General features: G+C 40.3%; 1 long non-coding RNA gene across 1 annotated transcript; it reads right to left on the bottom strand.

Annotated features, from left to right (window-relative positions):
- Window positions 1-9,318: 9,318 nt before the first annotated feature.
- LOC121715471 lies at window positions 9,319-10,383 on the bottom strand. The gene is made up of 5 exons (XR_006033605.1): window positions 10,303-10,383; window positions 10,141-10,221; window positions 9,986-10,054; window positions 9,796-9,889; window positions 9,319-9,357 (listed from the first exon to the last, which is right to left on the bottom strand). It is a non-coding gene; the product is annotated as an uncharacterized LOC121715471 (long non-coding RNA).
- Window positions 10,384-13,251: the final 2,868 nt, after the last annotated feature.

Below are 13,251 nucleotides of genomic sequence, written 5' to 3'. Positions count from 1 at the left end.
TTTGGGGGTGTATGGCGGAAATTCTGCATGACTCCTGTCTGCGCAGTTGACTCCTGCATGATCCCACAAATCACTTCAGGGCCCTGGCCAGAGACTTCGCCAAACATGCTTTTCTATTATGCTATTTTATCTGTTTGCAAATTACGGAATGTGAACTAGTGAATAGGCGATTAGACTCCCTAACAATGCCCCCTCTACAATTTTTAGACCAAGTTTTTCTTGGTCAACTGAAATGAGTGTGAATTTCATACCAATACCCTTAAAATCAGCCTCTGTTGATATACAACTACTACACAAGCACCTATTCCAGGATTACTTAAGGGTTGTAACATTCACAGTGGTACTTTAACTTCAGCCTTATGTGGATAATGAATTTAATGGAGCACACAACTCCCTGCTTGTTTAACACCACCTGACCAGTCAACTCTGTGTGCTGAGACAGAAGGACAGCAATGCCAGTATGATCTAAGGTCCTTCTGTCCACAGGGGAATCATTAGAGAACACTACCAACAATGACATTGTAAAGGTGTTTTTATATTTAGCATTTGATGATGCTAGTCAGTGGTATGAGTGTATGTTTCATGAAATAAAAAAAACACATGAATGTACAAATATGTAAAACAGTATGAGAAACAAAAGCTTTGTTCAGAACATTCCATTGTGGAAAGTAACTGTTCACTATGACGATGATTGTGTATTAGTGTAACTTCCATGGAAGATTGTATGACTGTAATCTGTAAATCACTCTTAGAATGCTTTCTTATCTAGATGTGAGTGCCATTGTCTGTGAGTATGTCATCAGAGTCAAGTTGTCAACATTGTCAACTCTACTTTGAATTCTTAAAATATCAAAACTGAAACCTGCCATCAAAGAGTTGCTTTATAATACACTTTATTTCTGTCCAACAGTAACACCAAAAGGTCCTCTGGCAATCTCAGACTCCTTGTCTCATCACGTCAGTGCTTTAGCTACACAACTGCATGTCAACTTTAATGCTACACAGTAAAGTACGTTATATATGGGTGAATCAGATTTGTTTGAAGGATTTTAACCAAAATGTCAAAGCAAATTTAGGGGGATTTAGTGGAACTTAGTGCAACATTTATATCCAAAGTAATAGGGACCCATGGTGTTAAATTCTCAAACTCTATTATCAAAAAGTTTCTTGGCAGCAACACACTGTTCTTTAGAGCAGTTGTGTAGCACTTAAGGACAATGTTGTATTCAAGTGACAAACTCATGCAAAATAAATTCAATTAATTGTTGTATTACTCAGTGGTAAACTGACCTGCAGTAGCTGCATCCCTGCTTTAGTGAATTAAATGTAGTCAATTCTCTTTAGTTCACATTGTTTCCATTAGACTTGCCATTTTTATGTGTAACGCCTAGCTTTAAAGTGGCTAACATTGCTTGATAAAATACCTTGTGCCTATTGTCATGTCTTAATGATGTCTTGTCCAGTTATTCAGACAACTCTGTGTCATGCAGATAGTGTTTTATTTAATATGCTCAAGGGATTTCCGCAATGAGTTTGTACCATGGACGGCAAAGGTTACCTTCTGATGTTACTTTTCCATTTCATCATTGTGATACAGTGATTAAAAAGAAAGAAAATGTTTTTTGTGAAAATGCATTGTCAAAATGTTTTTCTTTTTCTGCTCCTTGTATTGTGTCACCAATATATGGTTACTGCAGTTAAAGGGCTAAATGAACCTTCAGAATACCAATCAACAACACACTGCGCTGTTGGTGCCACACATGTACTGTAGCACTTAAGTCCACATACCAATATACTGATAAACATTTATTTGCAAGCAGCCAGTTCTGATTTTCATGATTCTGATTTTTAACAAATTGCTTTTAAATACAGAGCAGATATGCTCTGAACTATGTGCTTTATATTCCAGATAGTTAGTGTATATAGCCATTACATAATATGATCGCCACATTGAGTGGCCATGTATGTGAAGAAAAGGCAGTAGGCCTCTTAAGTGCCTTCATTCCCTGTTCCTGGAACACTTTAAATCTGTCATCTGAAGGTACAGCCATCACATCCAATCATAGTGCAGTCTCCATATCTGTAAACCATGACTCACTGAATTAATTATCTTTCTGCTATAGTCATGCCTCCAGTTTGTATAATGCAATGCAATGTGTGAGTATATGTCTGTGTATAACAAAAATGTGTGCCTCTGTGTGTGTGTGCACATGCATGTGAGTCTGTATACCTGTGTGTGTGTGCATGTGAGCCTGTTATCTCATACAAAGTGTTCACTGTGTCCTGTTTGTGTTTCACTAATTCACCGATTGGGTTCAATGCAGAGACCAAATTTCCCTCACGGGATCAAAAAAGTATATATACTTATACTTATATATAATCCATAGAGGATAGTGCCAAAGCAAGCATGTGGTGAACTACAGCCCTCTCATTTGTTACAACCTCTCAAGTGTTTTTAATCTGATGTTAAGATCAAATAATCTATTTGGGATTGTTATTAGTATGAATAGACTTGCCTAGCACTCTCTCGGATGATCATTTTGACTTAATTTAGGAAGACTTTGACTTATTTTAAGGAGTCTAATCAAAACAAATATGTTTAATGCACTGAGGCAAATTTGCTTGTTTTCAGGATAAATGTCTTAAAAGGAGTCAACCTCTTCTTAAATTAAGTCAAATGATTTTATGAGAAAGCGCAAGGTAAGCCTCTTTATACTGAAAACAATATTAACTAGATTTCTTGATCTTGATATAAAATGAATAACACCTAGTATTAGATAAGCAGTTTTTGCAGTGCATGTCCTTGGTGGCAGCTTTCAACCTGCCCACATGTTCACCATCATTTCCTCTCTCCTCTCATCACCTCTGCTGCACCTGTGCGTCAGCATGGTGCCATCAGATTATAGACCTGCGTGCCAATCACAATGGACTTGATAGCACAAGAGTCTCCAACAGCTCTGACAATTACAAATGTCCCAATTACGATGATTGCGACAAATCAGTCCAGGCTGATAGGCGAATGGGGCTATGTCTGTTACATCGACAAGCCTGTTGCATTTCTTATACTTGCCATTGTTTTGGTATCTGCCTAATTCTATTCAGATAAAGTCATGTTACGCTGATCATTATTTTAATCAGACAACCCTTTGCGGTCATTGTCCTCCTGCCGTCAGTAATCAGAGTACAAACGAAGCTGATGACTTTTTTAAATATCATGTCATCATCAGGCAGTCAACATATGACTAGGGAGAGATTATAATAATAATAATAATAATAAATAAAACACACACAGTGCCAATGTAAGTGGTAAAGAAACCAGAAAACAAGAACAGAAAAAGCCCTACATGTAAATGACAGGGACTGTTCCCCAAGATGGAATAAGCCCCATTTGTGGGAATATATAAGACACATCTATATCACAGTAGAGAATAGTACAATGTCCTCAGTAATCTATTGGCGAAATGGAAACTCCAGTACCTTAGCATGCAACATCACTTTATGGACAAGACTGCCACAATACATGAAGAACTGGTGAAGTCAGTTGAAAAAGATTTGTGATGTGTCATTCTCTGATGTTTCTGCAAATTGAAAGCATGTTGTCATTTCTATAGCTTGCACATTCAAAATACTCACACAGTCCTTCCGTGGCTAAATCACCAATCTACATGTGAAAAGTCTTCCATGCCCCTGTGGACACTCAGACATATCTACAAGTTCTGACAGTTTCTTTGTGTATTGAAGTTGGCTGGTGCTCTGACAACCATAAGAGGAGAATGTGTCTTTCAAAATTAAATACAATTGTTTATTTGAGCCTGGAGATAAGAACTGGGCAATAAAGGGACTCAAGACACATCAAAAACAAAAAACAGGCTATAGCCCCGGATGTCTTGGAAATAGCCCCGGATCTCTATGTCTTAAAAGATAATAATGAAAATCATCCTAGAGGTTTTTATAAGGTTCCAATCGAATGCCACAGCCAGCAGCCACAACTGCAACATTGCTACTAACGCTGACCTGGCGTTCCTTGCGGAGTCGGAATAATTTGTTGCAAATTCAACATCAGTGTTCTATTCTTCCCCCCTCTGTCGAACTGATAATTACCAGAGCCCGTCTACAGTTTAATAGCCTACTATTGCAACGTATAGTTATGGATACAATATGGATACAAGAAGGTTTTTTGGGTGGGACAAAACAGCCAGTGCAAAACGAGGTTGAGACTGAGACATCCTCCCCCAACCCCTGATAATACTTCCATCAGCTCAGGTTCGTGAAAAAAGCTGCCAGCTCTGGCTTTGAATTAAGGGTCTGTGTTACTAGCTAGTAGTAGCCAGCCTCTGTACCTCGCTAGCTTTAAGACACTTCATTGGGGCAGCCGTGGCCTACTGGTTAGCGCAGTTTCAATTCAATTTTACACAAGCCTGCAACCAGCATAGCAACTACCATAACTACCCTAGCAAAAGCCTAGCAACCACCTCAAGTACCCTAGCAACAGCCTAGAAACCATGTCAAATACCCTAGCAACAGCCTAGCAACCACTTCCACAGTTACAACTTAGCAACCAATGAAATTAACCTAGCAACCAGCATAGCAACCACCACAACTCACCTAGAAACAGCCTAGCAACCATGTCAAATACCCTAGCAACAGCCTAGCAACCACTTCCACAGTTACAACCTAGCAACCAATGAGATTAACCTAGCAACCAGCATAGCAACCACCACAACTAACCTAGCAACCAGCATAGCAACCACCTCAAGTACCCTAGCAACAACCTATCAACCACTTCCACAATGACAACCTAGTAACCAACATAGCAACCAACATGATTACCCTAGCAACCAGCATAGCAACCACCATAACTACCCTAGCAACTGCCTAGCAACCACCTCATGTACCCTAGCAACAGCCTAGCAACCTAGCTAAGTAACATGGTTATGCTTGGTTATGCTTGGTTAACATTGTTAACATAGTTAGCATTATTAGCATAATTGCTAGCAAACATTAGCTAACTAAGCTAAGTAACATGGTTAACATTATTAGCATTGCTAACATAGTTTGCATTGTCAGCATAATTGCTAGCAAACATTAGCTAAGTTACATGGTTAGTATAGTTAGCATGCTAGCAAACATTAGCTAAGTTAGTGTAGTAACATGGTTAATATATTTAACATTGCTAGTGTTGTTAGCATTGTAAACGTAACTACTAGCAAACATTAGCAAAGTTGTCTGTTTTAACAATATATTTTACATCATATGTTTTGCATTTTCATGCACTGGTAATTCCTTGGAATTGCATTTTGTTATTAAAATATGATAATAAGGGCCCCAACAATTGGCCTTCCTTTCCTTCTCAAACTACGTTGAAATTGCATCTTTAACAGCCCAAAAAAAAAAAAAATGTCAAAATTTCCCAGGGGAGAAAACCCTGGACCCCCGTAAAAAAAATAAAATAATAATTTGCTGGGCTAAAGCTCTGGATCTTTTGCACTCTAGTGATGCCCCTAAAGAGCAGATATGAGTATTTGCATGGTTAGTCAAGTTGCATTAGGTGTTCACCATGTATCAGAAAATAAATAATCTATAGTTCTTTTGAAAAGACTGCAGTACTAATAAGACTTTTCATTGAGCTCACTCTGCACCTAGTAGTCATCTGTCCTCACCTTGGGGAGTCCCTCCGGGCCCACGGCTGCCACGACCACAAAGGGGGCCCACCTTTAGCCAAATCCTTCTTGCTGAATTGTTGCTAAGTTAACGATGCTTATTTGTACTGATTGCTGGGGAAAATAAAATAAAAAATTATGAAATGATAAAATGAACCGTAGATGCGCTCACAATGGGAGCTCGTCTGTCATGCCCTACGCTGCAAATTAAATAGCCCGCAACAGGCACTGATAGTATATTTTTACTACCATATTTCTCTTAAGATTCAATCAGGACGATGCAAGATCAGGATCCAGGCTTTATTCTTTTCAATGAGGGGCCAGTGGCCCTCAAGGGAGAGAAGTACATGTTTGTTTCACCCCATCATGGATTTCACCAGATTCTCTGTATTCTCTGACTTCTCTGACTATACAGAAGCAGTCTACCATATTTAAAGTTACACACATAGAGAAGGAGTGACCTCTAGGTCCAACCCAGTTTGAATATGCAATAGAAAGGGAGGATGAGGATTAGGCCTTCATTATGTCTGGTCAGCTTCTATTGTCTTTTAATTAAAACTACCCCCTTTCCTGGGAAGTCCTTCAGAGGCCTGGACACATGCTGTTCTACAAACATTAACATTTCACACCTGGTGATAGGCAAAAGGCCATAGACAGGCAAAAGACAGGCTTTCATTGAATTCAAGAATAAACAAAGGATGCTTGCATACAGACCAAAGACACACACAGGGTACACATGGGTACAAAAATCACAGATGACCATAAGAAGTACACAGTATGTACATTTACAGAAATGAGGCTGATTCACAACACTTTCAAATCCCCCTTTTCAAGTCATAAAGACTTGAATCATTAAACTATTCACATAAAATATGAATCAGCACAATGCAATAGAATAAAATCACAGGTGGGTTGCTTTCATGTGGTGCACAATGTTTAGAATGTGTATGTGTGTGCAAAATGTGCTTAGGGCGGCGCTTGGCTCTATTAATAGGGGGCGTTCCCCCACACCCTGTGCTCCTCTTCTTTTTCTTCAATATTTCCTTCTCCAGTTAAAGTATACCAAAAAAAATTAAAATTCTCTCGACTGAAGGTCAGGGTCGACTACCTGGAACTTTCGGATCCTTGCTGTTTGGGGGTTATTCTGCCCACAGCAGGTCCACTATTCTAAAGTAATCCAATCTTTCTTGTGATGTTCCGACCAAGATCTTTTTGTGGGATGGTACACAAGGCTTCCAAATGCTGCTCTCCCAGGAACACTGTGCTGTTGGGGTCTTCAGGGGTGGTGTTGGATATCAGATCAAAGGGCTGTCCCCCTTTCGATAAGCTGTGTCTTCCACCATCACACTTCTGTCCCATCCATCACACTTCTGTCCCATGAGAAGCCAGCGGGGGAAGTGAGACATGCGTCGTTAGGATGTCTCTGGGTCTGCGGCTTCAGAGTCTGTAAACAGATCTTGAAAATACATGTCTGGAGCAAGAAGTTTTAGCTGTCATTCCAGTACTAATAAGCAAATGATCATTCAGTGGAGTTCAACATTTTTCAAAGATGACGTCAGCTGCAGTCAGGTCTGTCTTGACCTCTCAGTTATACCTCCAAACACGCAAACAATACAGTACATGAACTTTGAGGCTTGTGATGCCTCAGAACAGAATTCCTAGTGATAATGTAAACATTTCTTATGACAGTGGTAACAAAACATCTCGTCCAAATCTATTAAACAGTGTTCTTGAGAAGTAAAGTTTCTTGAGGAGCCCAAGTCCTCAACCTATAATGTAAAAGGCTATCTACACACATCACCATCACCATTGTTATCAACCAACCCCCTTCGGATCGGTGGCACACCCTTGTCCACCAGATCCGCCTCCGAAACTGATAACAAAACAAACTACAGGAAGACGTTATTGTATAAAATAACATGGTAAGGTTCTGCTTGTAGACATCAAATATCATCCGGTGATGGGTGGCTAGGAGCAAAGCTTGTAAATGTATGAAATAAATCATTACAAAACAACAAACAAAAAAACAAAATAAAAAAAATGAAATCTCAACCCATAGGTTTTCTAATGAAATTAAAATATATCAGCAGTTAAGCAAGCAAACAGACCATCAGAAATTAAACCAATGAGAACAAGGAAAAAAAAAAAAAAAATAACAACACAGCCAGGAAAGGCTCAAATGAGGATTATATAAAAATTATCCTCCTGTTATCTTAGCACCTATAATGGAATTGGAAAATAGGAAAAAGTATTCCTAGTCAGGACAAACTGAAAAGGAAATCAAATGAAATAAACCGTAACATAAAGAAATAAAGGGTGCAACAGAATAACAAAAATTCAAAGTCAAAGAGAATCGAATCAAAGAAAGTATAGAAATGATATTAGTTACTACCAGCATCTGTATAGCCTAGGTGCTTTAAAGCAACAAAAAACTTACAGAGTCTATGCTCTTAGACCGGAGCATACAACAAAAACAGTACATAACTTATTATCTGCAGCTTTAAGTGACTAGAGTAAAAATAATATATAAATAAAAATAATATAAGTAATCATGAGTCAAACTTAGTATTACAGAGGGGAAAAGGAAGTGTGTAAAGGAACGATAAGGAAAGTAACAGTAATCTGGACTTGCCCTGGTCAGAATGCCAGACATGAAAATAAATAAATAAAAATAAAACAAAACAACAACAACAAAAAATAGAACAAACAAAAATAACAACAATTGTCAGTCTTGATTGCATTAAACATTGGCTCACCATTAAAGAAATCACCAGCCAACCTGGAAATCAATTTGTCTTATAAGCATATTAAGAAAGCAAAGAGTAAGAGACTTGCAATCATGTAGTGTGGAAGACAAAGGTAAAAAAAAGCAAACAACAAAGCCACTCTGACATGGCAGAAATTCATAAAACAATATTCAAAACATTATAAAAACAGGACCGTGATTGTAGATCACCAAAGAAATTAAATCTGTGTTATATTTATGTGACGTGGCAAGGAAATTTGGAGTCGACTACGCCACCTAGGGGGTTACACCCTAGGACCAGTTATACTATATTCCCTATAATACCCACAAGGCAACACAGATTCGTACACTCTTTGGCCAGAGACAAGAGTTAAGTTAACATGATTTATTGATACATACACAGATTCAACCATAAAAGCAATGCATCAGGTGTAAATACAGGAGACGCCTGGGTCAGATCTACTGGATGGTTAATGATGGCAACCACACCGTTACGCCGTAGCTTAACCTGTGACCCGTAATCAAAGGGAGTGGAGCAGGGCAGGGGGCTTACCACAGCGAGCAGGATTTCCAAAAAGGGGGAAAAGGAGGGACCCAGAAGACACGCACCACACGTGAAGGATAATGGCACTGCAATTACACTGCAATTCAGAATAAAGCACCCGTTGTACACAGCAGAGAAAAGTGAGGGGGGAACTCCGCCACCTGAAGGTTGGCCTGCCGCCTGTGGGAAACCCACCACACCTGTCCGGAAGAGAGAGAAAGCGAGAGAGAGAGAGAGGAGGAACAGAGACACAAGAGTTGGTAAAAGGCTTGACAGTAATTATATGGCAATCATTCATTCACCAATAGCCCATTTATCAAACTAGGCTACTTATCTCAGGCAGGGGGAGGGGAGGCAGTCAGACTGTCCACCAGGGCCCAGAGGTTGATCCTGACAGTGAAGCCGCCCTGATACGTATACACAAACACAAACACACACACACACACACACACACACACACACACACACCTCAAAGATACCAATAGGCCAACAGTTAGAAAAAGCATGCGAGTCAAGCATAGGGAGAAACAGTACAGCACTGCATAACCGCATGCACCAAATCAAAGAAAACAACAAACAAAATAAACATGCAGGTTAAACAAAAAAAAGACAACACACCAGGTATAGCCGGCGATAGGCGCCAAATCAAAGAAAACACAGAATAAACATGCAACTCAAGCAAAAGGACGGGACAACACACCGTATAGCCGCCAAATCAAAGAAAACAACAACCAGACGTAGGCATGCAGGTAGAGCTATAGAGAGGGCAGTACACCACTGCGTAGCCCCATGCGTTAAACTACAAATAGTCCCCAACCAAACAAGGCACGCCATTCAATCCCGACCGTATGAAAACGTCATCCACAAATCCACAGCACAACAGAACAGCAGCCTTTCCAAGGCGTGGAGGCACTTGGCTGTAATCCACTTCCCACACGACTGTAAACGTGAACCACATTCCAATTAGAATTAAAGTTAGCAACAATTTAAAAGACTAACAATATTAAGGCTAACATTTGTAATGCATCTACATACCAAGTGGCGATGAATCCCCTCTCTGGGACCGCAGGTCATGAATTGAGCTTATGAGAGGCTTGGCTACGGCTAGCCGCAATCCGGAGAACAGATAGTTTAGTAGTGGACAGACGCAATTTAAAATACAGGGCGGTAAATGAATTAAACTAACCTACCTCCAGCTGATTCCCACCAAGCACCCAGCGTCAGAGCTCGCTACAACAGCCTTGCCAGTGAATATGGACCACTCAAGCTGACTAGAAGACGTGGAGAGGGAAGTATTACATTCATGAAAGGCACAATGACCTACGACAGGGCTGAACGCCAAAATAGCTTACCTTAATTAAAACACACTCGTCGGAGAAGTGGCTACACAAGCCAACTTGCCACCACACGCCACTGAGTAACGACGGGCACCCCGGAAGCAAAACAAAGACAGGAGAAAGTACCTCCCCGTGATATTCGCTAAGCTAAATATCCAAATAAAAGTCCGCCCTGCAATTAGGGTGATGGTAGCTCCACCAATCGCGCCCAGAGGAAATGGCACAGAAACTATTGTGGAGGTGTAAACCAATCTGCCACATTCATAAAAAAGTTCCCTTTGGTACAAAGCTATTACCATTGGAATTAAGTTTCCACACTCACACATGTTCGCCAGCACATACACTCACACATTCGTTCATTCATTCAGGGCCCATGTTGACAATAGCAGTGACAAGACAGACAAGACAAGACAAGACAAACTCATCATGTTGCAACACATAACACTGAACATAGAAAACTCCATCTTTGCAGATGGGGCAAATATTACTTGGATCCTGATCATCCATCATAAGGCTCCATAATTTAAAAGTTGCATTATCAATACAATTTCAAACTAGTTGCACTTTTATCAATTTGAAGAACACAGTATCATACCAACTCCAATGCCTTTACTTTAAACGGTGGAAAACGTCATTCGACGCCCAACTATTAATATTACGCTTTCAGTTCAACATCTTTATAGGCTACTTCAAACTGTGATCTTAGTTACGCAATCTAAAGATGGTTTCATGCATCTGTTATGACCAGCAACACTCATGCAATTTCATTTTCAGGTGAGAGATTCTTACGCGAGCAGTCCCCCTTTTTGGTAGACTTTTATAGGAGATTGGTCATTTCTCCCAACTACCTCAGAATTTCGACCCCAAAATTCTGAATAGTGTCCATAGGACCGACTACATTTTAGTCTTAAATGCATAGGCTATTTCCAGAAACACAACTGTTTCTAACACCGAAAGCTTAGATTCATGGAACCGGTGTGATAGTTTTTCATACCTAGAGCCATTTCCAGAAACAAAGACGGTGTAGTTTCTAACACCCGACCAGTCTGACTAGGACTGTTTAGGACTCAACTCCCTATATCTCACCACCAGAAAATATCAATTACCTTACCTTAAGAGTGTGCCGTCAAACACGATGATGAAGATCTCTCAGCAAAATTTGAATCCAATTAAATCCAAAGTTTTAATCTCACGGTTGGAACCTCCATAACTGATAGTATATTTTTACTACCATATTTCTCTTAAGACTCAGTCAGGACGATGGAAAATCAAGATCCAGGCTTTTATTCTTTGCTTCCAGTGCCCCTCAAGGGAGAGATGCATGTTTGTGTCACCCCATCATGGGTTTCACCAGTATTCTCTGACTATACAGAAACAAGTATACCATATTTAAGTTACACACAAAGAGAAGGAGTGACCTACTAGTATATGCAATGTAAAAGGTGTGGTGGAAGGGGATGTGGCCTTTTGGTGCCATCAAGTCTGGTCAGCTTCTATTGTCTTTTAATTAAAACTACCCCCTTTCCTGGGAAGTTCCTCAGAGGCCTGGCCCCTCACTGTTCTACAAACATTAACATTTCACACCTGGTGATAGGCAAAAAGCCTCTAGACAGGCTTTCATTAATTCAAGGATAAACAAAGGATGCTTGCATAGGACAAGGACAGGAGAAATACAGTAGACTATAATGCTTATTCACAATTCTTTCATCAGCAACAATGATGAGACAGTCAATAGGTAGGAGTTGCAGCAACTAACATCTTGGTGCACCGACAACATCCTGGCTCCCAACACCAAGAAGACCAAAGTGCTCATTGGGGACTTCAGGAAGTCAAAAGCTAGCACACAGTATGGTATGGCAACTGCTCTACTCCAGATCTACTTCATAGGTGTCCTGTTATTTAGAAAATAACCACCCCAACAGCCAATCAGAAAAAAGTATTTTTTCTCTCCGGGTGATAAAGTGTTCATACTGCACATACACTTATTTTTACTCTTATAATGGGACTGTTACTACACTGCAATGGCACTGTCATCCCTATGTTCCCAGGGTCCTATGCTCTCAGGGGTCCTAGATTAAGATGGTAGATAATGGGAACATGAGGGGTCCTATGTTCAGGGTCCTATATTCCCCAGCTCAATGTGTGTTAAAGGACAGGTTCGGTATTTTACACTTAAAGCCCTGTTTTCAGATAGTTTATGATTAAATAGAACGTTTAAGATTGAAATTTGGACACATGCTGCTGTCCTGAGAATTTTCGGTTTCTGTGGTAGCGCCCCCCCTCCTCCAGAACGCTGCATAGGTGCACTGGAACAATCCTTCCTAAAAGGCATTAAGCTTTCGTTTACAAAGACGTGAAACTCACCAAGTGGTCAGGGGTGTTCGCTGATATGCTCACACAAAAATCGCTGCAAAAGATGCTTTCCAACAGCTGTTTACCATGCGTTGTAAAACTGTGGAGCTATTTTTCCAAACGCCTCACACCCGTACATTCTTCCGTTGAGAGCTTGAATAATAGACACTCCAGCCCAGTTGGTGGCGATAATGCACCTTACACCGTCTTGCCAATTACAAGCAAACCACTGGCATTTCATTGAATACACAGAAGAAGCAGAAGATCGCTGTCTTGAAGTATTTTCTTATATAATAATTTGGATAGCGTAGTAGCCTACGATACCGCGACTGCATAAGACTACAGAAAGAATACAAACAACCCCATATCCGTTTCCGGCAGCGGAGTGATAACGTACCTCACAGCACATCCAATACAAGTCAATGGAGTTGGACAAAAACTACGATAAAACCTGTTGGAAAGAATCTTTTGCAGCGATTTTTGTGTGAGCATATCAGTGAACACCCCCGACCACTCGGTGAGTTTCACGTCTTTGTAAACGAAAGTTTAATGCGTTTTAGGAAGGATTGTTCCAGTGCACCTATGCAGCGTTCTAGAGGAGGGGGGGCGCTA

The sequence above is a fragment of the Alosa sapidissima genome, chromosome 8, assembly GCF_018492685.1.
Source record: "Alosa sapidissima isolate fAloSap1 chromosome 8, fAloSap1.pri, whole genome shotgun sequence".
Lineage (NCBI taxonomy): Eukaryota > Metazoa > Chordata > Actinopteri > Clupeiformes > Clupeidae > Alosa > Alosa sapidissima.
The sequence above is the reverse complement of the archived record's forward strand: the minus strand, read 5'-3'. Positions and strand labels throughout refer to the sequence as shown.